The sequence below is a fragment of the Periophthalmus magnuspinnatus genome, chromosome 1 (genome assembly GCF_009829125.3).
Source record: "Periophthalmus magnuspinnatus isolate fPerMag1 chromosome 1, fPerMag1.2.pri, whole genome shotgun sequence".
NCBI classification, from domain to species: domain Eukaryota; kingdom Metazoa; phylum Chordata; class Actinopteri; order Gobiiformes; family Gobiidae; genus Periophthalmus; species Periophthalmus magnuspinnatus.
The window spans coordinates 16,735,637-16,762,874 of NC_047126.1; the positions used below are offsets into that span (position 1 = coordinate 16,735,637).

The 27,238-nt window shown below is 38.0% G+C and overlaps 1 protein-coding gene across 1 annotated transcript in view; it reads right to left on the reverse strand.

Annotated features, from left to right (window-relative positions):
- The window catches only part of LOC117371540 (sodium/potassium/calcium exchanger 3-like), a 63,662-nt gene that overhangs the window by 28,377 nt on the left and 8,047 nt on the right, over positions 1–27,238 (reverse strand). The window lies entirely within an intron of this gene.

The window sequence follows — 27,238 nt, forward strand, 5'->3', positions numbered from 1 at the left end:
GAACTGTATTGTGTGTTTAAGTGGCTTCAGGGAGGGAGAGTGCATGAAGAGAGAGGGAGGTGTAGGAGGGAGAGAGGGGGAGAAAATGAAGGGGGGTGGAGAGAGAGAAAGAGGAGAAAGAGAGGAGAGAGGGAGAAGTTGAGAAGGGCAGGAGAGAATGAAGGATGTAGAGAGGATAGAGAGAGTGACACAGGCACAGGGGAGAGATATAGAGGGCAAAGAGAGAGGGAGAGAGGGAGAGAGTGAGGAGAGACAGTGAGGGGAGAGAGACAGAGAGGTGAGAGAGAGAGAGAGAGACAGAGAGAGAGAGACAGAGAGAGAGAGAGAATTATACACCTCCAAAGTTCACAAGTTAAGTTCTCCTGGCCCTCCACTGTCCAACTTTCATTTGTGCTCATGTTTGAGGTACAGGAGCAGAGGCAGCCAGGGTAAACTGCATTATACATGATGTTTGGAGATAAGAAAATCACATTCAACTTTAAACAGGAGGCGAAACCAAGCATGAGAGAAGATGTTTACTCAAAGCTCTGTGACAATATTGTGTGTATACTGCAGGTCACTTTTAGACGCTTTAAAATGCTCATCGGAAAGTTTAAAATTCAGGAATGGAGGCAACTGGAAGCAAAATGAAGGAGACCATACTACGTGTTCAATTATTAACTGACACCAAATCTAAATGTCAATGGTATTTATCAGTGCCGTATAATAAGGCCAGATAGAACATGGGTTCTGTTGACATGGCAAATAAGACTGCCATTTTGTGAGAGGAGCAAGAGCAAAAGTCTGATTGAAAATAGCCTAAAAGCAGAGCCAGACAATTCACTGACTGAAGTGTTTGAAGTGACATACAGTATAATGGTGTATTTGTGGTCCTAGTAAAGCAGTGGTCTCTACCTGTCACTGTCAAGATATTTTTTTCTCAGAATTGAAAAGGAATTTATAACCTAATTAACACTACACTGGTCTATATTTTATCCTGAATGAAACTGTGTTAATACGCTGTTGACACAAACATTGATTGATTATTCTGTTGACTTCACACCTGTTACTATACAGTAATAATTAATTACCTAAAATTAAACATATTTTTTTCAAGATTTGTTCACATTCGTTTGGTAGAACATGAGCATTAGATAAAGTACAAATAAAAAAAAGTCAAATTATCAAAGGATTAAAGGGAAAATTAAAATCAAAAAGCCCTTGAGTAGAATTTCACACTCAAAACATGCTGGTACTGGACATTCTTCACGTTATATTACCATGGCGACTGTCTCTATAGGTTCTTAGTATAGCTCACTGGCATTATTGATCTATAATAAGAAATGGACAAGACCTCTCTGCTCCTGGGTGAGACTCCGTAGGTACTGCAGGTCCCGGGCCCTTGGGCACACTAAGAATCCTCCCATAGAACACAATTTGAAATTCAAACTGCCTGTATTCAGCTAACAGGACATGGACAACTTTCACAAAGGTCAGATTTTGTAAGAATTCTTAACTATTTTCACACCACAAACTAAAAAATGTAAATGTATTTAAACCAGGCTCTGATGTCAAACACATTAATTTGTTAAACCCATATGGATTTTTCATGATATACTGAGATATACTGAGAGATACTGTGCAGTGGTTATCTACTGAAATCTTCCACTTAACTTTTGTAACTTTTCAAACAGATTTTTTCGACTCTTAGAAACAGTCAGTCACTTGAGTCCCTGCTCCTCTTGCTCCCCACATTGCCCCTTCAGTGTGCCATCACAACACATAAGAGTGCATATCATATAATGCTTATAAAACTACTGCACATCATATCATATTTGTGAAGTTGTAGTGTATTGTTAAGAATAAGGAGGGTTCGAATAGTATCTGGCAAGATCACAAAATCACGCATACGCGCATAGATGAAATACACTGCCTGGCAAAAAAAAAAAAAAAAAAGTTGTCACCAAAAAAAGGTCACACACTCTAATATTTCATTGGACCATCTTTAGCTTTGATTACAGCACGCATTCGCGGTGGTCTCAAGATGTATTTCCATCCAGTGTTGCATTCATTTTTCACCAAGATCTTGCATTGATGGTCGAGTCTGACCGCTGCACAAAGCCTTCTCCAGCACATCCCAAAGATTCTCAATGGGGTTAAGGTCTGGACTCTGTAGTGGCCAATCCATGTGTGAAAATGACATCTCATGCTCCTGAACCACTCTTTCACAATATGAGCTCGATGAATCCTGGCATTGTCATCTTGGAATATGCCCGTGCCATCGGGGAAGAAAAAACCCATTGATGGAGTAATCTGGTCATTCAGTATATTCAGGTGTCAGCTGACCTCATTCTTTGAGCACAGACTGTTGCTGAACCTAGACCTGACCAACTGCAGGAGGCTCGTACCTATTTGTGTAGTTAAATCCAGGTGGTGACTTCAGGCATATTTTTCTTTAATGCGGGAACTTAATAGCATGGATGAAAGCTCCAAAAAGTCAGTTTTGCAAAATATCCCCTCTTTTATAATTAAAAGAATACAACTTTGAATAATCATTACATCATTCATTTTTATTATTTTTTTCTCCAAGATTGCTTTGAAAACCACACTCTTGCACTATGATTCTGAGATGGTAAATTAGCCCAGTATTATCTGAAGACTGACATCTAGCATGTTTTATCTAACCACTCCTACCGAACAGAGCCACTGCAGGTCGTGACCAACAGAATTACACACTGTAAAATGAGATTCTCCTTAGCCAGAGTGCACGTCTGTAGTGGAGATAGGACCAGAGCGCAGAGAGGAGTTATTCATCCACTTTAGAAAGAAACACCTCCTCTGAGAGCTGTTCTGGGCATGCTGCACAGATAGGCAGGCAGACCAGAGCACTATGGACATGCTATGACTCCTTCAAAACTCCAGCCTGGAACACTTGGTTTGAAAGTTTTGAAAATAGCTGCACATCAGAAGATACTCAGATACAGTCGAATCTTCACATATTACCCATGTCCAATACCCAATTATAGTTGTACAATCTATGAATATTAAATGTGACTGCATGTGTGTGTAATATTTAGATTTTTGAGTCTCTTGACAATTTCACTGTATTTATTGCTTTTCTTTTTCAACAACTAATCCCACTGTTTTTAGCTTCTTTTTGGGAAATCTGAACAGTTTTAAAAGCCCTTCTTCGTACTGGTGTTGTGAATTAGCCTAGGTTATAAACACTGTGAAACCCGCATCATATTACTGAATTGTTAATCTATGTTTGTTGCAATAAAATAAATACATAAAATAAAGTCTTTTTCTTTCATAAGCTTGAAATCAAATCAATCAAGTCAACAAGCTTACATACACAGAAATTCAATGGCCTTTCAATTATGATGCATTTTCACAGCAGCTCCCGTGACCTCAGATGACCTGGTATTACTTCATATGACCCCTGCACACATCAACAGTACTACAGTTTGAGCTCAGATGGAGTCATAGAGTGACATAGACCCACACAGAGCCTGTAGTTTCAAACCCTTCTGTGTAATAATCAGCTCCATGTGCACAATCAGCTGTGAGCAGAGTCTCACTAATCAGACTGGAGCAGGAGTCAGTGTGTGCTCGTGTTCACCAAGCCATGTGGGGACTAAAACTTCCGTCAGTCAGTTATTGAAACTTAGGACTCACTATTGTTTAGGTTTGTACAACATAAAAAAAAATCAGAAAAGATGTTTGGGGCAATGGTAACACAACCTGAAGCCCATAGATTGTATAAAGAAGTGAACTAAGTGAGTGTGATGTCACCCACAGCGTTCGGCTCTAGTCAAATGAAGCTCACTGAGGCTAACAGGGGCCGAGTTCCATATTTGGAATTCTGACCACACGTATCATAGCAACCAAAGAGCCAATCCAGAGCCAGGCTGTTGAAGGTATTTTATATTATTATCTTTGCAGTAACTTGTTTAAGTTTAGTCATGATGTAGACCTGGTTTAGTCATGGTCTGGTTTAGTCCCAGTGTAAATCCAGTTTTGATATAGCGTCTATGGAAGTATTTATCGTATTATCTTGACAGGTACTAAGCCAGGGTGGTCTTAATAATGGATCAATTATGTGAGACGACACTGAAGTTATGTATATGGTACACAATCATATACTGTATTATAATCATAACTGTTTACTATATAATGGCTTTTTCAACTGCAGAAGTTCAAGGTTGTTCATTGATACCATCTCAAATGAGTACCTAGCTTTGAAGTATCTGGTATTTTCTTTTTTTTATTTTTTATTTTTTGCAGATATTCATGTAGTATAAGGTTAGAGTAAAGCTCCTGGAAATGAATGCAAGTCTATGTAAAGTCTAGAGTTATCTAGGGTTGTCAAAAGTATCAAAAATCAGGTACTAATCGATACTAAAACTAGTATCAAAACTGCATACTCAATACTGCAAAAAAGTGCATTAACAGGACACAATTTTAGACTTCCTGAGCAGTTTTCGTATGATTTTGAGCTTTATCAAAACAAATATAAGACCTCATGCTAAGATAAAGAACATTTTTTGTATTTTGTATATGTAAATTTCATTATTTTACTAAAAAAGGAGAATTTTTATCTTCATTGTGGTATCATAAACAATAGTGTTGAATGAATTCCTTAGTTTTGAAATCAAGTTGAAATTTTAGTGTCGTGACAGCACTTGTAAAGTCCCCACAAAGACACATTAGTCGTAGATGTCTGTGCATGTGCAGCCTGCATCATTTACTCAGTGATTTGGTGGAGCCGCGCTGAGCCTCAGAGGAGCTCAGAGCTGAGGCAGAGCGTGACTTGTGACGGCCTGTTTTTCTCCAAGATCACACTGCCTTTATTTCAGCTCCATTTAACACAAGGAAATGTATGGAGACAGAATGATGCTCCTATATTTTACAAAGCTATAAAAAAACAAGCTTTAAAATGCACTATGTAACTTCTCTGATGGAGGGTCCTTCAGCTGCTTGTTTCCATGGAAATGTTATTGCTTCCTCTGGAGTGTTCTACAGTATGGCATTACCTTTAGATATTTAGCATTTATTCAATTAAAGATTATTACATTCAATAGCTTAAAGATCATGCTTTCTTACTGTAAGCGGGGGCGCCTCACTACAGATCTGACTTGTAACCGGACTGAACAGATCACCACTACAAAAGCCGTGTCCCAATTCAATGGCTGCACCCTTCGTTGGCTGCATTTGAAGGCCACTTACGTCACTTCCTGCGCGATGAGGTCTGGCTCATTTCATGGAGCCCACAAATGGAGATTGGTCGTGAACAAAGAGTACATTAAAGCAGCCTTCGCACCCTTCTATATCCCATCATGCACCGTGCAGTGCTGGTCAGATGCTCAAAAAACACAATGCAAAAAACTTGTCCCGAGAGCAGCGAAAACGTGTATTTACAAGCTTAAATTTATGAAATGACATAAGGCCATAACACCCACAAAACTGTCACAAAAGTTTGTTACTTAGTGCATAAACCTTGGAGATTTGAGCTAAAAGGCTGGTAATCTGCAGCTAACGCAGTGAAAAGTCCACTCAAACTTTCATATTTGGACAGATGACCAACAAACACTAATCATGTTTTTATTGTTAGGAGAAAAGAGGAAATGACCACGTTTTCATGGAAATGGAACTAAACACTTGGCCAGTGGAGGTTGGAGGTAGGAAAATATGAAGGCAGTTTAATTATGTCTAAAAACTTATATTTATGTGGAAATTACACATTATAATTTATATATTTAATTCTGTGATTTATCCGCTTTTTACAATCCCTGAGTGTTTTTAAATGAAAGAGGTAAAGAACACAGTTTCAACTGGTCATATTTATGATGGACACAACAGATCTGCGCTCGCACTGATGTAGAAACTAGAGACCTGTGTCTATCTGTTACGCCCGTCAGACATAATCGTATAATAATGAGGAAACTGTTTAAAATGTTTATTCATTTTTTCTTTCCTGTCAGACAGGAAACTGGGGTCATAGAACTGGTGTCTGATAAGATGCATGATGTATGAAATGGGTCGAATGAAGATGACAATGAACATAACACAACGCTGGAGACGTGCTGACCTGGTATCAGTACACACCACTACTACTCATGAGGTATGGGACATGATGTGTCTGTAATAATAATAATAATAATTAGTGCTGCAAGATGAATCGTGACCCAGTGGATATGAATAATATTTTTGAACCCAATTTCAGCCTAACCTGTAATAGTTTTGTAACTTTCTTAATGTGTTTGTCATTACAAGTTTTGACTCTGCAGGACTTTCAACTGACCAAACCATAAGGTCCATAATCCCACTGTGCAGCGGACAGAACTAGCTGAGTCGTCCTCAACAAACTGACATACTGTGGTCTAAGTGCGCTGGGTCATGTCTCCACTGTCCCCCGTCCAGAGTCACTGAGGAGGAGGTGGTCCTGCAGAAGATCTGTGGGGCATCTATGGCTCCATTAAGGCCCATGCTGTGTGCTGCTGTACCTTATGTGCCCTAATAGTGCAGTGTGTGCATAAAGTTTAGGTTTAACTTCGAATTTCTTGCAGAACTAAAAAATATTTTATTTCATTAATATTTAGAGTAAGGTAGTTTTGTTTAATCTTAGCTGAAGAACATCTAAACATTTTTATCATAGAGGAAGTGGATCATGGTAATGTTTCAGTTACAGAAAAAAGATTTGTACTTCACATTTGAAGTGTGTGACAAAAAGCAGAATGTTCCAAAATACAATTTGTCCATGATCACCACGAGATACTTTGTATTTTAATTATGTTTCTGTCTATAATGACTTTGGATTCACTGCCAGTTATTTGTCTCTTTTGATAATAACTAATTAATTTACATGAACTGAAGAATAGTTAAACCGTAGTAATCCACCTGTTCACATTTTAGAATTTATTCACATTTTGTTTTAGACATGATTCAGTAACAAAGGAACACAAACTGAGAGTATACTGACATACAACTTTTCTTTTGGAGTAACTTTATAATGTGTATAAAGCCTTTAATGTTTCACATTATTGACAAAGTATTTCCAGAAGTACCTTCTGATTAAATAAACCATCTTTAATCAAAGAGAGATCTTTCTTGATAAACTGACCACATGCACCTTTACCATTTATGTATTCCCTTGTCAATATCCTACTTTCAAAATTCAAATTATTTAGTTGAGACTTTAAGGTAATTTAGGATATTTTACTACATCATCAAATTGGTCACATTTATAGAAGTTACACTAGTTTATTTTTAGTCATAAGTTTTCTATGAAATGTTTTATATCTTGGACTTATGGACTGACTATTTAATTACTAGAGTGTAATCTTTTTAATCGATCTGTGTGTGATATGCGTGGTGCATGTGGTTAGCATTAGTGTTAGCAGCGCGTCTCGGTTGCTGGGTGACGGAAGCGACTGCAAGGCTGCAGCCTTTGAATTGGGACACGGCTAAAGACTCTGCTCACTTCTCCACACGCAGCCACATCATCAGTTTATCCTCCTGTGACCCCATTTTTGGACCCACTGATCACCTGAACCTCCAACCCAGCTCCCAACACCCAGCCTTTGCATATTCTTTAAAATAATCCCTGGTAATTTTTGAGTCTTGTGTCTGCACCTTTGATCTACCAGTCATTACGACACCCAATGACAACGGTGGCGCCCACTGCAACTTCCGGAAAAGGGTGAACAGGCATAGCAGAAGTATCTCCATGGAGACAGAGTAGTGGCGGACCCTAAACTAGAAAAGTTATATAGTACAACATTTTCATACATAATTTTTGTCACAACCAGGATGTAGAGCGGTTGGGTCACTATGTAGTCCTTGTTTGAAATTGAGTCTTTTTTTTCCCCTCATCCTTCAGTAATACCTCTGGGAAACACTGCTCCTGACAGGTTCTCAAATTGCAAAGAAGGATGGGTCAAAGGACATATTTCACATTACCTCAGTAACTTTACTTCTCACAAGTTATGTAAATATATCAAAAATACATTTAAAACAGCATCGCGGATTGCAAATGTATTCAATTGTGATGCTAATGTCAACACAAATGTAGCACAATATTCAAAATAAAGCCTCAAATCACAGGAGACTCATCTAATATGATTTCTCGTGTGTGTATTTTATAGGATGAGGGGAGAACGAATGAGTTTAATGGAATATAACAGGAAACAATGGTGGTTCCTCTGAAGCAGTTAGAGGACCACAAACACTAATTAGACTAACAGGATTATTCATTCTGCAGTTACATAACAGACAAGTGCATGCAACAGTTTTGTTATTATTATTAAAAGGTTGCTGTTGACATGAAGAGACAGTTTTTGGTCTGCTATGTTAAAGTGAAAGTGTTTTGTTTTTTTTATTTGCCGTGGGGAGAACAAATAACTCATGCAGTTCTTGACATGCCTCAAAATCAAATGCTCAACCACAGCCTGCATAAAGAGGTGGACTAAGGGAGTGTGATGTCACCCATAGCATTCGGGTCCAGACAAATGAGGCTCATCGAGGCTAGAAGTTATGGGGCGAATTTGGAGCTGAGTTCCATATTTGGAATTCAATCCAGAATGAAGCTGTTGAAGGTAACACCATGCCACTATTGTAGCAACCCCAGAGAACGAAAGCACGTGATTTGTCTGTTATTAATGTTCATATCTTGATTTACAGACATTTCCTATTTGGAACAAGACGGCTAGCAGGTTAGCTATGTCCATTTATATATACAGTCTATGTCCACGTAAATGAGATGTTGTAAGTGTGGTTATATGTATGATAGCCATTTTATTAGCTGTCATGTTAAAATCGACAGTAGACACCCCTGAATGTGTCTTAGCTTCCCATCTGCTGCGACTGGGAGAAGATTGGTCTGACCAGTTCTCTAGAGAAGCGAAACAGAAATCGTATCAAGAGTGTACTCAAAGTTAAGTGTAGATGGGGCATGGCAAAAGCTCTCAAAGCTATTAGGCTACGTATCTCTGCCTGACCAAAACTGCATTCACATGACACCTGCAGAAGAAGTTCATGCAAAAACAACTATTTATACAGAAAAAAATACTAGGAAACAATGTATTTATATAAAGACTGATTAAACTTGTGAATCATGACTTTAATCTGCCCTTTTGCTTGCACATACCAAAGAATACCAGCGTGTCAGCTAACTCACTCGCTAACTTCTCATTTCTGTTGTTCTCCGATATGAATAATTATAATCTCAATAAAATAACTATTTAACCTATACATATAGCTTAGACTGCTGCCCCCGCAACCTGGATAAGCGGAAGAAAATGGATGGATGGATGGATATATAGGTTGACTAAAATACCATCAACCGATTAATCGACTAACCGAAGGCCCTAAAGTAAACATAGTGAATTAAGCTTCTGCATGGCTGAATATCTTGCAGCCAGAATGCATAAAATAATTGTCATGCCCTGTTTATTTGCTGTGCTGATGTGAAGTCAAGTGAAGCTGCAACCCAATTTCCCCAAGACAAATCAATGTATATTCTATTCTGTTTAATTCCTCCTATATTACACAAAACTGACTCTTGTGAGGTTAAAACCGTGTTATAATGCTGTTACCCATTAGCAGTCTGAATGATTATGCTAAACATGACACTTAGTGTAGTCAGCTCCTCCCTTCAGATAGATATAAGGCATTGTCCACCAGCAATGTGATCAGAACTGAAGAAGTGGCTTGGATGAGCAGCTCCACTCCCATCAACTTTTTGTCCAGTTGACAGATTTGATTTTTTATTTTACTATGTTTGAGTATCCATTTATTATTAGTCTGTCTACATCTCCATAGATCAAAATGCTCTGTTCCACCTTGGGATGTCATGAAGTGGTAGTTTTCAAGTTAACAGCTCCTTTTACCTTTTGTTCAGTAGAGATTGCCAAAACCAGGGCTTTAATTATCTAAATGATTCTAGTGAAGGTGTATAGAGTTTAAAAACACAGTGGAGCACTTCCCGTATTACCACATGATATTACAAGGTGGAGTGTTTTCAGTTTGAGAGAAGAACTCAGTACACTAAGTCACCATGAAGAAATGCCCTGTACTTGTATTGACTGATAATCCTACATAATAGTCACATATGCTGTTAATGTATTCCCCTGGTAATGGCTCTCCTTCTCTCACAATGGGCTCAAGAACAATAGATTTACAATATGCCTCCCTCGGCTCCTCCTTGTCAAAACCGCAGCATTTGGACTTTACCCAGCTCATTATAAACGCAATGATTCGGCATCTTACAATTCTGCCTAATTATGCACAATGGGAAATCATTTCTCTAAGTGTGTGTGTGTGTGTGTGTGTGTGTGTGTGCATGGGTGTGTGTGTGTGTGTGTCATTCTGCATATTGAAAAACAAAATAAAACTCCCAAATGATAAGGAAGGGCATTTTTCTTATTAGCGTCCAATTGTAATTACACAGAGCTGTTAAGTGAGAGAGATAAACGATAGTTGAGGAATAATTTGACAGATGGACTGCTGCAAGTTTGATTATAGACTATTCATACTTTAAGGTGCTGTAGCCTACCTGATTTTCACTGTCTTAAAAACATGAAAAACAGAACTAGTTTCCAGTGCTTCAAGGTTATTACTCGCCTAACTTATGCATTCTGAGTAAGCTAATTATTTGCCGAAATTAGTTTATAAGCACTTCTCACAAATTTCAGAGACCAGGACCAGTACCTCACTATCTTCAATGGAGTGTTTATTGGCTTTGAGATGGAGATGTACAGCAGACTGGGGTACAGAGGAGCTCTTGTGACGTTGCTGGTACATTCTCGTATGGAGTGGCTGTTCAGTTTCTCCAATATAATGCTCACTGCACTCTTCACTACACTGAATGGAGTAGACCACATTACTTTGTTTATGGCTCGGGGTTTTGTCCTTTTGGTGGACCAGTTTCTGTCTTAAAGTGTTTGTAGGTTTGAAATAGACCGGAATCTCAAACTGTTTTTCAGACACACCAGCTGTGTAAGGAATCGTTACACCTTTCCTTCTAGGTTCAGATTCCCTGTTGTCCTGTTTTTTGGCACTCTTAGATCTATAGAAGGCCCATTTTGGGTATCCATAAGCTGAGAGGGCTTTCACCACTTGAGCTCAGTGTTGTAGAGTGTGGATAAGTCCAAGTTTGTACTGCAGTGGATGGTGTGAATCAAACAGCAGGTATTGGTCAGTGTGTGTGGGTTTCCTGAAGACTTCTACCTGTAGACCCCAGCTATCTCTTGAATTTTGATTTTAGTCTAGTTGTGTGATCCATGTATCGATACCAGTGAGTGGGTGGAGTGCCTGGAAAAGAGGCCGGTGCCCCTTGTTCAAATTGTTCCATGTATAAGTTAGCCATAATAGGAGAGACCTGTGAGGCCATGGCACAGCCGTGGATTTGCCTATAGAGGTTTCAACAAGCAAGTAAGAAAAAAATATATATAGGAGGGTTTGGGGTCTTCTCTCAAGAATTTCTGTAGAAAATAAGTATCATTCCCTGCATTCTGGTAGATTTTTGAGGTTTCTTTTGGCCTTTTCTTTTTTTGTCATTTTCCATGGCTGGAAAACAGGCCAATTATTTTCCAGGTTTTCCAGAATTTTCATGAACCCTGTCAGACAGTACATAGCCTTATAATTATATGCAGACAATACACAGCAGACTTACTGTGACCTCAGGAGCTCCCTTAGACCATCTCTACTCGGGGAAGACAAGTTTTACTGAATACATGGGGAGAAAAAAACTATACAGTGCCTTTCAAATTAGGTGGTTTTAGGTTGGATCATTTTAGCATTTATATAAAAAGCATTATGATGACAGTTTCAGGAAGTTAAAGCCAAGACAAGACAAGTCACAGCTGTCTTCCCTCAAATATCCAGGCAGTGTATTATGTCCACTGAAGCAGACTTGAATGATAAAGGGGTATTTCCTTCTGTGATGTTCTTCAAAGCTGGCAGATAACAAACTCATCTAAAGGCATTACACACATAGTTGAACTCACAAACGCTACAAGACGAGGTGTTTAAGGTCAACATTTATACCCATACAAAACCGTATATTTTGCTCTTTCAGCTATATATATTACATTTACATTACATATTACACAATTTACTGAGATAAATTTCTAATTTTGATAGAATTAATTGCTTTATGAAAGCTAAAATGATGCTATTTGTAATAATAATTTGAGTTTGACCTATTGATGTAAAAGGTTTGCCTTTTTTTGCCTTCAATATATTTTGAAGACGTGGGTCAGGTCACCTGTGAATCTTCCTGAGTTCAGGTGGGCATGACTGACAGATTGACATATAAAAATATGCCTTCTTATGAGGAAAAAATGATATCCATCTGCATAAATAATACAGAGAGTTACCAGGTCAGTAAGAGGTCATTGTTGGCCCAAAACATCTCATACTTTTTGAACTTTTATTTATACAAAGATGCAGGTATACAAAACAGACCTATTGTGCTTTTGTCTGCTATATAGTTATAACCTATGACACCCGTGGATCATTATGTTATAATTTCAAATCACAATATTGATCTAGAACTACTTAATATTTTTTTTAAAAGTCAGCTGGCTTCCATGTTAGAAAACTGTGATGGATAGCTGTAGATCACTTTAGCAAGTAGCGGATTTATTTTTTATTTGTACAAAAATGGCTACACAACGCTGCTGAATCCTATGCATATCACGGTTAAGAAAATAAAATTGGAGAAAGAAGTAAGTACAGAGCAGTGAAGTATGTCGTGATGAATGAATACAGGAGTATAAAGATTACTCAAACATGCATTAATCACACTAAGTACAACTTTGAGAGGGTAAATGAGAAGGGGAAACAACTACAATTAGTTATAACTATAACAGCTCTAAAATGTTGAACTTGCATAATAGATCTGCATTAACATGTTTGTAATGTAGTACCAAATTACTAACTAAGCAGTATCTTTGGATTTATCTGTATGTAAATTATATAGTTAGTATAATGACTATGTTGTGAATGTGTCACTTCACTGTCTATTGTTTGTCATTTTTATTGTGTTTTGTGGCCAGTGCTTGTCCATAAAGAATTTCTCCATAAGGAAACAATAAAGGCTAATCTAATGTAATATCTCCAGCAGATGACACATACAGCTAATAGCGTTGCACTAGAAGACCTAATTATGAGTAAAGACAACTGTGACGCCTCCTACCTCTTACACAGCCACATTACTCCTATAGGAAAAAAAACAAAAAACAAAAAATAGCAGAGCAACAGGAAAAGAGTCCTCCTAGCACTACTACAAAAAGAAAAATATAATTAAAGTTGCATTTTGTTGCCTGGAGGTTCAGCCTAGTCTCGTGTGTATGGGTTTGCACGTGTTAAGCTGGAGAGTACTGCACATGTTCAGTGGAGGACGATGATGCGCTAGGACAGATCGCATGTCTAGAGCGGAGTTACCGTGCTGAGTAATGTGACATTTAAGGACTCCTGTGTTTTTCTCTGCTCTTACAGTCAGTGCTGGGTTACCTACTGCATAGACAGTAGAGCAGTTATAAAGCCAGATGTAGCATGAATAGTCTAAGGCCCTGCAGCTAAGAGGAGGCAAAGGGCTGAGAAGCTGCGGCAAAAGTTCATGACTCCAACTTGATCCTTTCATTATATCGTTTCTGTCTGTTTACAAGAAGAAAGCTGTGGGTGTGTGTCACGATACTTACTATACTATATTATATTATTGTTTAATAACTTCTTCTTTGCAAAAGTGTTTTTTGGAAGGGGGCCACAGTAGCTCAGCTGGTAGATCCAAAGGTTGGCAGTTCAAATCCTACTCTTGACATAAACGGTAGCGCTCAGATTCCTGTTCCCACAGATGACGGCTGTTGTTGTGTCCTTAACCCTTAATCCTTGACACTTAACCCACCTCACCGTGTCTGCGTACACCGGTGTTTGAATGGATGAGTGGTTCTTTGATGTAAAGTGCTTTGCGTGCCTTGAAGGTAGAAAAGCGCTGTATAAAAAATTGGGCTATTTACCATTTTATTGTATTGCAATAAAATTGACCTGTAGAGGGGTAAATAAGTTCCTTCTATTTCTAATTATTGGTACATTCTGCTCTTAATTTGTTGCAGTCTTTTAATGAAGCAGTCTGTTTAAAAAGGTTCACTGGGATTATCTTGCATTATTTAAATCTTAATCAATGGCATAAAGTAGTTTCAATTTTATCGTTTATCGAAATATGTCTTTGTAGCAAAATATCGTACTTTAAAATTTGTCATTGTGACAGGTCTAGCTGTGGGCAGTTGTGAAATATTGTTACAATGGATCAGATGTGTTATAAAGATTATATTGTTTATAATGTTTGAATTTACAAAGCTGCGCAATTTTGGACAAAATGGTCCAATTGTGATTTTTCTGTTCAGAGTGCACATTGTAAACAACTTCATGAACATTAACACTGGAGAGAAGACCTTATATATGAACTGATAAAGAATCCCATGCATTTCAGAGCGTGAACCTCAGATACAACAAGAATTTTCTATAAAAGACAGGAGATTTTTTGCAGTGGACATTCTATTATAATTGCCTTTGTGATATCAACTCATTTTGTGTTTTCAATTTGATTTGCTATGTTGTGCTGTCCAACTTGAAAACTTGGAAAACTCGATGCTATGACGAGTGACTGTCAAATTGGTTTTCTCTTTCAAAAAAGTGAGTCTTCCGTAGAGATTCCACAATATTCAAAAATCTAAATCCACAAATTATGAAGCTGATCTTTTACATTACTGTCAATGCTCAATATCCCTGATCCATAATCTCCATAATCTGCTGGATGCCAATGACAGAAATAGAACTCCTTCCATATTTACCAGATGACAAAACCCAGATGACAAATAAACCTCAAATTGCATAAATATATTATTAATATAAAAGGTTTCCATGCCAACAACATCCCAGTCATTGCGTCACATCAGGTAAGTCTCAGGAGGTCTTGACGGCGCAGACCAGGCTTTTGGTAAATGCTGGGTGAGTCATTTTAACCAGTGCACATCGCCATAGTAACCGTGCCAAGCTGCTGAATCCATGTTAACCTTAGGCTCCTCAATTCAAGTATAAAAATATGGCCTATAAATATGATACTTCCGGGAATGGCAAATAAAGGAATGTCTGCTGTTAAAATAACGTGAATGAAGATTTGTAACTGCATGGAAACAAGCATGAGACAAGATAGCAATAAAATTATCTTAAATCCAACACATGAAATATGAATAAGTTCAATTGCATACTGTGAAAGAACTAAAATCTCCATGGAGACAAGAAAGTGGCAAACCACCCCTCCCACCACCTCCAAAAAAGTTGCATTTTACAACTTTAATAAATCCCTTTCCCACTATATTCTCTCATTCATTCCACGCATTTCCTGGATTTATGGGACTCTCTCAGGACTCCCAGTGGCTCTAAGAGTTCAGGACAAACCAACTCCAGATGCCCACTTTAAAATATTTATAATATGACCTGAATATAAGAGGGTCCACCAGGCACCTGCACTGTTTTTCTCCTCTTCTTAAGATTAATGAGAGAGGAGAAACATAATTGTGGCTTTTCTGGGGTACTTGGCCTCACTGGTTGTAAAATATCAGCTCAAAGGGACTGGCATTCACCTATACTACATGATTTGAATATGAATAATGAATCATGTTTTTTCACAGGAGCGACTGAGGCAATAGATTATAGAGTGATTAGCTCAGCAGGCAGGAGCTGAATGAAAGCAGTTCACATCTGCACAGATCACAGACTGAATGAATGGTATGAATGGAAATGACAGTCTTCACACATCATTATTATTTTATTTATTTATATGTAGAGTTGGAGTATTCCAGAGTATGACATTTTCAGATAGAGGTCCTGCTACTGCTAACCATTCTGTTAATATACAGACCTGCATCTTTACAGTTAATGCTATTTAGACAAAGTCACACAAATAGGTTTTACTGCAGCCAATTCATTCCAAGTACCTCAGCCAGGAAAGAACCAAAACACATGACACCCAACAAATTAGGACTAACACAGACTAACCCAAGACTAACAAAGGATTTAAAGTCTAACAAAGGATTTATCTGAGACCAAAAATGGTTAAAGTTAAGATATATTTATTAAATGAACACTTCCAGAGGCCTTATCCAGCTGTAACCTTCGGACTTGAACAGAAACATAAGAAGCTACCTCCAGGGAGACCTGTACCAAATATTAAGAATCATGATCTAATACATCTTGTCTCTACAGCAGGACCTCATGAATACACTGTACTAATAACCATTTGAATACTGTCTGTGTCCACTGCAGTGAGCCTAATTAGTGTGACAGATTGTCATTTTACATGGCTGCCAGGACATCCCGGTGCATGTGTCCCAGAAGGAGGCGCTGCAGCGTCAAGGAGGAGCAGAGCTGTCAATCATTCTGCCAGTGTCCTGTGGTTCATATGAGGGAATTATGAAGAGACAAAGGGAGGTAATTTGACTGAATAAACACTAATTTCTCTTCCATCTCACTGAAAAATAGACAGGGGGCTTTTGGTATAGAGAACAGGCTATTTTGTGTTGCTAGAACCAATAATCCCAAAGAAATCCAAATAAAAATGTGTTTATGTACAATATTAAGCTTAACTGCTTACCCACAATGCAACTACTGACAGAAACAGCAGCAAAGGGCTTAAGTTTTACCCATAAACTGTGAAAAAATAGCCACCATGACTCAACAAACAATTCTCCTGGAAGGTATCAAGGAAGAGTAGATCCCCGAGCCACCTCATCTGGTACCTGTCAATGTGGAGAAGCAGCGGCTCCACTCTGAGTTCCTCCCGCTTGACTGAAAAGGAGTTTTGAGACACCCAGCAGAGGGAACTCATTTCAGCTGATAAAGATATGCACATCTCATTATAAATGTCCCAATGTCATATACATTTGATATTTATGCCACTTAAAATAGCTTCATTTAGACCATAAGATTCTGACTACACACAAAACACCAAATTGAATGTTGACCTTGCAAGGTAAATTTAAATCCTAGCTACTGCTTCCTTCGCTGAATTAAAAATGTACCAACAAGGATAAATGTATAACTATAACCATTTAGACAAATCCCAGTGGACCCCAACAATGTTTTAAATGTAAGCAAGAGGTTTGTGTGATAAACCTGCATTATGCACCGATCAGTAATAAATGAGTGCAGTTGGTCATTGTTTTCTATGTGGGCAAGAGCCTGTTCGATTCCCACCCACAGACATCTCTGGACTGTTATGACTGCTGTTTTTTTAGAGCCTGCTGCATTAAAATGGTATTAGTGGGTGATTCTCCAATAACAATAATAACAACCCTGCAATGAAAATTCAATAAAGGTCTCTACACATTGTTAAAATTGCACATTGTAACAGAAAAACTTTAACCATTAAAGACTCAGAGAAAAAGAAAAATTTAATTCTATCAGTGGACACAAAGTTTTTGAGTGAAGACGTTTCACTGCTCATTCAAGCCACTTCTTCATTTCTGGTCAGATTGCTGGTGGACACTGCCTTAGTTTCAGTGTAGTTAGCTCCTCTCTTCAGATAGATATCAGGCACCAGTAATCTGACCAGAACTGAAGAAGCGACTTGGATGAGCAGCAAAATGTCTTCACTCCTACAACTTTTTGTCCACTTGACAGAATAAAATTTTTCTTTTACTATCGATCATACCTGGACTGAGGGGTTACACAGACACTAAAGAAACATAAGTAGTGTTGGAACTTGTAATTGAATAAACCAATAAACAGTATATACAGTAGTGCTGAATGATTTGGGAAAAATATAACTTTGCACTTTGCATCCATTCAAATTGCAATTTCAGCTCAATTGCTCTTGTAGCCCTAATGTTAACACAAGCTGTTACATTTCTTCAGGTACTTAAAAAAATAAGCAGTGGTCCCCAACCACCGGGCCGTGGACCGGTACCAGTCCGTGGATCAATTGGTACCGGGCCACCGGCCGTCCAAGAAATAATTATTTCCGTTGTATTTATTATCTGAGTCTGAACAATAATTTATTTAGAAAAATCTTTTATTTTGAAAAATGACCGGATTCTCTCGGTTACATTTCCGTCACTTGAGCGGCGACAACTTAACCCACAAATTAGCAAAATGAGTAAAAAAACAAGACGTCTTTGGAAAGTTTCTTTTCGAAGGGGAAAAGGCCCAGTGAAGAGACAGAAAAAGAGGCAACTTCCAAGTAAAAGAAAGCTTTTAACAGACAATACCAAGAGTTCTACTTGAACTATGGATTTATCGCGACAGGTGATTCCCACAGACCAAGCCCGCTCTGTATAATATGCGGCGACCAGCTCTGTCATGAGGCAATGAAGCCTTCAAAACTGCTCCGCCGCCCCCCACCCGGTCCACGGTAAAATTTTGAAGCGTTGGCCGGTCCGCGGTGATAAAAAGGTTGGGGACCACTGTCTTTGAGTACTTTTCAGATGGCATACTTTGAGTGAATGTTTTGGCTACTCTTCCCACTTCAAGTCTACCATTGTTGACAATATTAAATAATTTGAACATTTGTGTTTCTTGAGCTACTCCTTCTGACATGATTATTATTACTACCTATTTTTCTATACTTTGAAATGACCATTTTCATAATTTCATGTGTTGCTGTTCACAGATCACTCTTTTCCTTTCACACCGCTAAGGTTGATGAGGTGTTTTATCCAAGGACATACGCACAATTTGCGCCATCAATATTGAGGTTACTGAGCATTTGTCTCTGAACTTCTGCACTTCTGATCTATATTTGAAAAGGACAGCAAAGCAATTCTCCTGTCCTTTAAGAACAGCAAGCCAAAGTTAAAGTCCAAAAGATAAAACACAATATAGAGGATATACAGGAGTTGATGAATTGCCAGAGAAGAGTGAGAGCGACTGTAGCTGATGCACATAGAAACCTTGGACCAGGCTAATTGCAGTGATGGATCAGTCTATTCCCTGGAGCACAGTGGTTCTGCCACAGCAATAACAGCCCAGATGACTTTGCCAATGTGCGTTTTAGGCTCTTATGAAAGAACTTTGCCCCCATACTGTGCACAACGCTAATAACACATCATTACTCTGTTCTTTAAATATCTACACCAGTTACTTCTTCATTTTAGTTGGTTTAATTCATATAAATGTATAGATTATCTGGTTCCAATGCCTTGCTCCTTATTATCACAGCAAGAATATATGTTTTGCTTTGTATTTTCAAGCAATAGAAACACATGCAATTGAAGAAATGCAATGTAGTAAAGGTTAAGTCAAATCTAAACCTATAGTTAATATAAAAAGTACAGTTACACAATTTGATAATCTGTGGTATCTTATTCAAAGTAATGCACTACTGTTGGTTTATATATTTAACTCCAAGTGGTTCTTCTCATCCAACAAAACCTCTGCATAAAATAGTCTTTTTTTGCACAAATAGCTGCTCTTACATTATACTGTAGTTAAAAGTGTTTTGTGGCACTAGAAAGATTACATAATTACCTAAGTACAAGCTGTTTAAAACATCAAATACCATCAATCTAGCATCATCTTGCGACTACAACCTTCTATTAGGAATCTACAATTAATCACATTTTTATCAATGATCAGCCAGAGTCTTTTTAATCAAGAGGTCCACAGGCAACAGTCACATTTTTATATAGCGCTTTTCCACCTACACGGGTATATGACACTGCGGACGAGATGGGTTAAGTGTCTTGCCCACGGACACAAAGCCAGCAGTCATCTGTGGGAGTAGGAATCGCACCACCAACCTCTGGGTCAGTGGATCTGATCTTTCTATCAATGATGTTTATGTCAATAGCGGGATTTGAACTGTCAGTTTTCAGCTCAGTGAATAAAAGCTCTACCAACTGAGATACTGTTGTCCAATCTTCTGTCAGTAAAAGCATGTGGTTCAGAGTAGAGTTCAAACATTGGAAACATAAATGTCATGTTTTTCTTCGTTTTAAATGGCGGTTATTAAAAGTGTCTTGTTTATGTTCAGAAAATGAGTATTAATACACAACTTGGATTTGTTTAAAGGCCCCATATTACGCAAAATTGACTCTTGTGAGGTTTAAGCCATGTTATAATGTTGTTGCTTCATCAAAACATACCTGGGGCCGTGTGTTTCATTCACACATGTCTGAGTAACCCTTTATTATTAGTCTGCCTATATCTCCAAAGCTCAAAATGCTCTGTTCCATCTTGTGATGTCATGCAGTGGTAAGTTTCAAGCTATTACCTTTTGTTCAGTAGAAAATGGCAACTTTAGAGCTAAAATTATCCAAACAATTTTAGCGAAGGTGTATGAAGTTAAAAAACACAAAGGTGCACTTCCTGTATTACCACAGAACACACCCTTAATATGCAGGGTTTGTCTGTTAAACATGTGTGAATGAAATAAAACACAACTCTGGGTATGTTTGTGATGACGAAACAACATTATAATAACATAGATCAGAAAATAGCATAATATGGGACATTTAATAAAAAGAACTAAACAAAATCAAATGTAATGTCACAATTATTCAAACTAGTCCAGTCCTACCATCTATGATTTATTTTAACCAGTTGCATCTACGTTTCATGCACACATCTCTCAGAGGAAAGCCCTGATTATGTCATCGTAGTCCCTGGTCCTAAAATGGAGTGTTACGTTGCCACGGTGAGAGCTAGAGGGAGGGAGGGAGTGTGCGTGCTGCAGCCCCCAGAGACAGAGGCACGTGGAGAGGGGGGTACCTAGCCTCACACCCACGCTCCTCACTGTACTGTACTGGAGGAGATTACTGTGCTTTGGGTTGAAGTGATGCCAGTGATACAGGATCAAAGCCCCTCTCAGCAAATTTGGGTTGCAAAATGTGTTTATTATGCTGAATATTTTTGTCTTTGCAGTGTCACCTTCCAGCGGATCAAAATACAAAGAGCTGAGACTTTGCTTTTATAGTGAAATATTATGTAAAGTAGATATAGTGCTACAACTTTGTGTGGTGTGGAAATTTAACATATTGTCAGAGCATCAAGAAAATTTCTACTTTCTCAATACACATAATTTGCTCTTGGCATTTGAGCCATCCTTCAGTGGCGTTGGTGCAACCTGTCTGGAGCAGCAGGGACCCATATGTAGTGTTGGGAGATGTTGCCAATTTTGCCTTGTGTGTATTTTCGGTTTGAGCCAAATCACAAAGGCTGCAATTGTTTACAGAAATATAATCTGTAAACAACTCAGTATAAGGTCTCTATGGAGTTACTGTAGTACTGTACTGCATTCATCTCATACAAGTTTAGCATTTTATATTTACAGTCTTCATTTGAACTTGATATATTTCAAGGTGCACTATGTAACTTTTCTGCTGGAGGGTCCACCACCTACTTATTTCACTCACTCACAGTAAGAATGTACGTTTATGAAAGTGCTTTAGCCACATGTGTCAAACTCAAGGCCCGGGGGCCAAATGCGGCCCACCACGTCATTTTATGTGGCCCGCGAGAAGATAAATTAAAAGGCATGACTGTCATTTTAAAATAAGGCTATGCTGCTTTAATGTGTGCACTGACAAAAAACTAATGAGATTTTCCCAGCAAGTGAGAGAAATGAAGTCAGAAATATTTGCAAATAATCATCACAAAATGTTCATGAAGAGGAAAATTGTTGGCAAGGAAGGAAGTTGGAAGGAAGAAAGGTGAAGGTGAATACAAGTTTGTGCTTTGTGGAGAAAGACCTGTATTTTTTATGTGTTATGAGGTGGGGTCGGTACAGTCTACGTCGACATTCGGTTACATTTAGTGATATTTACACCGTCGCACAGTCACATCTGGCCCTTGACGGTGAAAATGAGTTTGACGCCCCTGGCTTTAGCCATATTATAGAGCTGTAATTGAATGAATGCAGTATTTGCTCATTTATTCCCTTGAAGTTGTATTTGGAGTGATTCGTGCAGGTTTGAGCAACTCTAAATCACTTATTCTCAAGACGCCATATGGTCGATCAGTCTCCATTTTCAACAGCATGTGCCCACTGCTCTGTATTTACTTCCTTTATTTTCTTAATTGATGATATGCTTAGGATTGGACAGTGTCACGTAGTCATTTTGTGCATCAATCCATCGGAGGGCCGACAGTTATCGTATTTCTGGACTATAAGTCGCACTTTTTTTCATAGTTTGGCCAGGGATGCGACTTATACTCAGATGCGATTTATATGTGAAATATATGTTTTTTTTCTTCATTATTATGCATTTTTTGGCTGGTGCGACTTATACTCTGGAAAATATGGTACATGGCTCTTTGTTGTGATGATGTTTACGACAACATCAGCTCTCATTTGGCACTGCAGTTTTCCAACGTGGAAGTCAGCGGACATGTTTCTTTTATTAAGTCGTTTTAGATGAATATTCTGATTTAAAATGTGCAAATTATAACACAATGATTCACCAGTGTCATAGATTATAACTATACAGCAGACACAAGTGCAATAGGTCTTCTTTAAAATGTGCACTTTGAATCTTGATATCAAAGCAAAAGAAAAAAAAAAAATCAAATTACAAACTCAACGTGCAAGAAAATTACATTGCAATTAGATTATTTTCAGTAAATTCTACAGCATTTTCAATATCATTAGTTCTGGTCCTTTCTGTTCAGTCTCATACAATAGCCCTAGTCTCACCACTGACATCACACCTGTCCTTTCATTGCTGCTGAAACATAATAATAAAATGTAAACAGATTTTAAACTAAATTTTAGCTCTAAACTAAAAAACAGCAGGCGCATTCTTCAAATTAAAATTGCGTCAAAGTTTTGCTGCCTGTTTAGCATTATACAAGAAGACACAAATTAGCAAACGGGGCTCTTTCTCATCTTCTATTCCCCTCCTTCTAGATCAGCAGGCAGCTAATTTCAACCAAAAATCTCCCACAACAGCGCACATAATAGTCCACTTCATCAAAAGACAATGCATTTTCACACGGAGAAACACTACTGCAATCCACCATGTCTCTACAAGCCACAACACCGCACGGCTGATTATTAGATTAGGTAATTAATCAACAATATTAATTAATTGTGCCAACTAAAGGGGGTTGAGTAATCATTGCAAACAGAGATGCGAGCTGGCTTCTGTTAAATTAATTTTGAAAAGCAGATTTTTGGAGATGCACCAAGCTCAAAGTGTTTAGAAAGTGTTTGCCCATTAAAAATGACTCATAGATTTACATGAGTCATGCTACTACAGGAGCATAAAGCACTGGAGCAGAAAAGCTACAAACGCACATGCTTTCATTAGCCAGATGTCAACTGCTTCAGAATGATGAAATTCAACGAAAAACAGAGATTGAAGATGAGAAGCTGTGGAGCACGACTTTAAAGATGTACTATGTCATTTTTCTGGTGTAGGGTACGCCGTGTGCTTGTCTCCATGGAGATGTTATTGCCTTGCTTTTGATTTGCATTTCCACAGTATGGCAGGTATTTAGACAAGCGGAGTCTGCCAGTGAGTTACATGTTAGCTCTACGGAGAGGAAGGACCGCTCACAATAAGAATGCCTGTTTTTTTCAAGGTATTTTTGAGAATAAAAACGTCTGTAGTCACATAAATGCAAGATAAGTAAGCTTAATGCCACGCTGTTTAACATTTTGTGCAAAGAAATGCGTCGTCATGAGATCTCATGGAGCAGGTAGCAGATCCCACATGCCTTAAAAGGAACACTATGCCACTTTTCACTACTGCTGATAAGTATTGTGATTTGATTTACAATTTATGTTTAAAAAGTAGGATTCACAGGGGCATTAATAATTAAGGGGAATCTATCTATATCTATCTATCTATCTATCTATCTATCTATATCTATATCTATATCTATATCTATATCTATATCTATATCCATGCATTTCAGAACTTGTTTGAGGAACTTTTTTTTTTTTTTCCCAATAAAATGGCATGATAGTTGTTTACAAAATACTCACCTAAATGATTCTCTGCCATTTTGGTCATGGTTTTGGCTCCATTGCGAGAAATTATGTAGCTCTAATTGGTATTTTAGTTCATCAGTGTAAGAGGGGAGGATACAAACACTAAATCCGAGGAAAAGAACGTTTTAGTTTTCTTAGAACCAAAATAACAACAATTATTTGGAAGTAAATGTCAGCAGCTGTAAATATGCTGGCTTTCCTGGAGGGCTTTGACATTTAGTTTGTCAGACTCCAGAGGAACTTATGTCTTTCTCTTCTCGGTCTGTATAAACACGACCAAACAGAGTGGACTAAACTTAGGTGCTACCCGCGGCGCAGATGGACCGTCTCCCTTCACTCTCACGCCTGATTAAAACATATTACAAAGGCCAATCGAGCGCAACGCACAAACTCTCCACCAGAGGTACACTTCTGCAATGTATCCAATCAGCAAGTATCACAAGTTTCACCAGGTTATGAGCAGGTCAGGTTTAGTCAAACTTTATAATTGGTCCTGATGCAGATGTACTACAGTAAAAAGTAGACGCATTATCATTGTATGTGTTTAAGCTGAAATTTAGCAGAAAGTTAGATTGTTGAATGTAAAGTTGCATGTAATATGTAACTTTTCGGGTGGAAAATCTGACACCTTCTTTTCATATAATTGCTTTCCATAGTATGGCATTAGATTAGATCTGTGAAGAAATTATCCAGTCCACAGTAATGCATATAGAATTAAATACATGCAAGATTAATACCATACTGTGGAACATTCTAGGCATCCCAGTATATTCATTGACAAGCAGGTGCCTGACCCACCACTCAAAAAGTTACATGGAGCACCTAATGTTGACACAAATGCAAATGATTATTTAAGGAAATGAAAGTAAATGGAGTAATTGTGTCTACATCTAAAATATTTGTTTGTATATTTATTGCTCTATCTTAAAGGTGCACTTTTCCTGATGGAGGGTCTGCCACCTGCTTGTCTCCATAAACGTATCGATCCTGTATTTACTCAATTACAGGTGTTTTTATTATTTAAAATGCATCGAAAAACAACGTCACCAGTGTACTATGCCATACTGTGGAACATTACAGACAATGCAATCCCCTTGAGAATTGCACCGCAAATGTAAAATATAATAATATAATATCTATATTCATAATTCTCTATTGAGCTTTCGCACAAACCACCTCAATCTCAAGAGGACAGGTACAGGGGCAGGCCTTTTAAATTTAGCCAGACACAAAAAAGGGGGACAGGCTGCTAATATATAATAAGCAACAGAGAAGGAGAGATGGGTTGAACTTTGACCCTGGAGCCTTTTATAGATTGATGACAGTCATTTTACTTAATGAGATCACCAGAGAATTGTCCCACCCCTAATAGTGATAACCAGCCAATCAGGGACATGCTCAGGTAGAAAGGCAAATGTGTTTTCAATTGAGTCATATACATGTACTGGTTCTGATTTGGATATAGTTTATGTGTAAATTTCTTATTTTCTGTAGTATTTTTAATGCATCCGTCTGTTGAGACTTGAGTTTAATTTAGACTGGGTTTAGACCGGGTTTAGACCGGGTTTAGACCGGGTTTAGACCAGGTTTAGACCAGGTTTAGACCAGGTTTAGCCTTGCCTGGTAAGCTTGGTTTGCATGAATCATAACACACAGACCTCATAGTTTAGGAGGATGTGGTCACGCTTAGCCACAAACCAGATCAAAATTGTGACAAAACTGAGACTGAACCTGGACTAAACCAGGACTAGAGCAGGACTAAACAAAGTTCTCACCCTAACAGGAATAAACTTGGCTCAAACCAGAACCAAACAAGACCAGAAGGATTCGCTGGAGGTTATTCAAAGACTTACAGACAGCATGAAACAAAACCAGCACATGTTTTGCACACAATCAGCCTACAGTATATTAAAAAAGATTAAATAATTCCCCGGAGGTACTATACACTCTCACAGTTGTATTTATTTGATTTTAAAAGAACATCAAATCTTGTTCTAAGAATAGACAATCCACACAGTTTTTAATAGCACACACTTCTTTAAGGCTCAAACGCTTTTCCACACTTTTCACAGCAGTTCTCCACACAACACCATTGCACAGTATGTATTTTTCAAACTCAAACCTCTACAGCAATATAAGATAAAAGGTTGCCATGGAAACAGATGATTTTATTTTTCTAAACCTAAAGTCCAAGTAACTCTGTACCACCTGGGTTGGTGTGTGCCACTGCAATGGATTAATGTTGGAGTAAACCACACTAGACAAGCCATAATTTAACCAGGTGTATTTTAAACCAGTACTGCTGATCCAACACATTTCTTTATAACGTTACAGTGTGGTTTTATTGTACGTACCGGCTCACAAACCAGGTCTCAACCAGGACTAAACCAGAACTAATCAATGTCTGAATCGGGAGAAAACATACTCATTTAAACCAAAACCAAACAGCAGTGACCTTGTTTTAAAGGAGACATATTGTGCAAAATGTTATAATTGTTTTCCCTTTTCATTGCACCCACTCAAAGTTTAAAGACCCTATATTACGCAAAATTCACTCTTGTTCGCTTTAAGCCATGTTATAATGTTGTTACCTCCTCAAAAACATACCTAGATTTGTGTTTTGTTTCATTCACACGTTTAAGCAATCCTTTATTATTAGTCTGTCTACTTCTCCAAAGCTCAAAATGCTCCGTTCCTCCGAGTTAACAGCTGCCTTTTGCCATAATTTCAGCAAAGATTGGTTATTAGAGAAATAAAATGATTAAAATTATACTACTGAAGATGACATTTAAGAAGTCAACACTATGTAGAAACTGTGTTAAACATGTGTGAATGAAACAAAACACAACTCCAGGGATAATTTTTCATAAGGAAACAACATCATAACATAGATCAAAAAATAGTGTAATTTAATTTATAGTGGCGTTTGACTAATGTTTATTCTCCTGTATTCAAGACATCATTGCTCAGATCTACTTCCACTTTCACGCCCACTGCTCTTCACCGCAGCTATCCATCCATGGGACCGACATCATGGTCCGACAGAGCAGCAATTTGTTGTGATGACATTTACAGCAACACACCATAAAGGGGCAAACAGGAATCGGCTCTTAATACCTCATTGGGCACTGCAATTTTTAAATAAACCGGAAGCGCGATAAATACTACTGTACATCGACTTATCATTCAATACATAACAGATGGAACAAACATTTTTGAGGTTCAATATTTATCATGGGGAAATATTTGGTTATTTTTCTG